Genomic DNA, 2,002 nt, shown 5'->3' with positions numbered 1-2,002 from the left:
GGGCCTTGAAGGATGAGCAGAAGTGTGTGATGGAAGTACCTCTTGTGAGAGCAGGACCTCCAGCAGTGACGCCCTGCCAGGGAAGTGACACAGACCATGCCTCCAGAACCATGGGACAGCCTGAGCTGTATGAACAGAGCCACCAGAATTAGATGCCCATGGGAAGCCAGGTGAGAACACAAATGCCTATAGCCTGGGGCAAAGCTGGGTGTGGGTGTCCAGCCAGAACAGGTACAGGGAAACGTACTTAGCATTCATTCTCCAAATTCCAGGTCTGCTTTGATGAGGCAGGATCTCCTGGGCCTCATTATGACTGTCAGCACAGAGCACACATGTGACCTCCCCCCAAGGCCTCTCTTTCCTCAGGGAGTCTGCAAAGTTCCTTTCTTGTCTGGAACAAGTAACTGGGGAGTTGGTGTGGAGTGAGAGGAGAATGTGGGGACCCAGATTTCTAGGGATTAATTAGGGCCCTTCGATGAGATCTGTTTCCCCTCTGGAGGCCAATTAGGGCATCTGGAAGCTTGGGAGGTGGGGAGAAGGGAGATAGGTATGTGTGTGTGTGACTGAGGCAGGCCAATCAGTCCTGTGCTGGGTCCCTCTGAGGGGAGAGCAGATCTCAGGGGTACCCTGTTCACTTACAGGAAAAGTACAAGTGCAGAGATAATCACAGAACTGTTTTCATCATCTAAGTACAGAACTTTAGTGTTGCACTGTATGAAGTGCATCATCACCGTCACCTCTGTAGCACTGTCCTGTACTGAGCACTCACTAGGGGCCAGGCCCCAGGCTAGGCCTTTACATTCATGATCCAACAGCAATGCACAAGGGTTCCAGTTTTCCCATGTCCTTGCCAACACTTGTTTTTATTTGTTTGTTAGTTTGCTTTGATGATAGTCATTCTGATGGGTGAAATGGTATTTCACTATGGTTTTGATTTGCATTTCCCTAATAGTGATGTTGAACATCATTTCACGTGCTTTAGGCCATTTGTATATCTTCTTTAGAGAGATGTCTATTCAAGTCTTTGGCCCATTTTTATTTTTTTTTAATATGTATAGTTTTTAAATTTTATTTATTTTTTTGGCTGTGTTGGGTCTTCGTTGCTGTGCACGGGCTTTTCTGTAGTTGCAGAGAGCGGGGGCTACTCTTCATAGGGGTGCATGGGCTTCTCATTGCGGTGGCTTCTCTTGTTACGGAGCATGGGCTCTAGGTGCACGGGCTTCAGTAGTTGTGGCACACGGGCTTGGTTGCTCCGCGGCAAGTGGGATCTTCCTGGACCAGGCCTCGAACCCGTGTCCCCTGCACTGGCAGGCAGATTCTTAACCACTGCGCCACCAGGGAAGTCCTTGCCCATTTTTAAATTGGATCGTTTGGGGGTTTTTGTTGTTGTTGAGTTGTAGGCATTCTTTATGTATTCTGGATGTTAACCCCTTATCAGATATATGCTTTGCAAATATTTTCTCCCATTTTGTGGGTTGCCTTTTTACTCTTTTTGATAGTATCCTTTGACAAAGAAAAGAATAAAAATTTATCTTTTTTTTCTTTTGTTGCCTATGCTTTTGTTGTCATATCCAAAAAATCATTGCCAAATCCAGTGTCATGAAGCTTTTCCTTTGTTTTGTTCTAAGAGTTTTATACTTTTAACTCTTATGTTTAGGTCTCTGGGATAGGCAGTTTTTAATCTTAATTCATTTAATAGACATCTATTGAACACTTGCTAAATGATGGATCCTGGACCAGGTCCTTGAGGATAAAAATGATGAACACAACTCTTAAGTCAGGCATGTCATAGATGAAGTATTTGAGCTTCAGAGAAATTAAGTAAACTGTCTAGGGTCAAGCGACTAATAAGTGGGGGAAGCATGACGCCACTTAGGTCTTGTGACTTCAATTCTTCTCTCCTGTACTATATCCCTCCCCTGTTTGCACACCTCCTACAGCTCCTGAATGTCCAGAAACCAAGACCATAATCCACAGTGAGGCACCCTGGACTCTTAATTGG

Source organism: Leucopleurus acutus, assembly GCF_964270905.1.
Source record: "Leucopleurus acutus genome assembly, chromosome: 8".
NCBI classification, from domain to species: Eukaryota; Metazoa; Chordata; class Mammalia; order Artiodactyla; family Delphinidae; genus Leucopleurus; species Leucopleurus acutus.
This window is presented reverse-complemented; position numbering follows the sequence as displayed.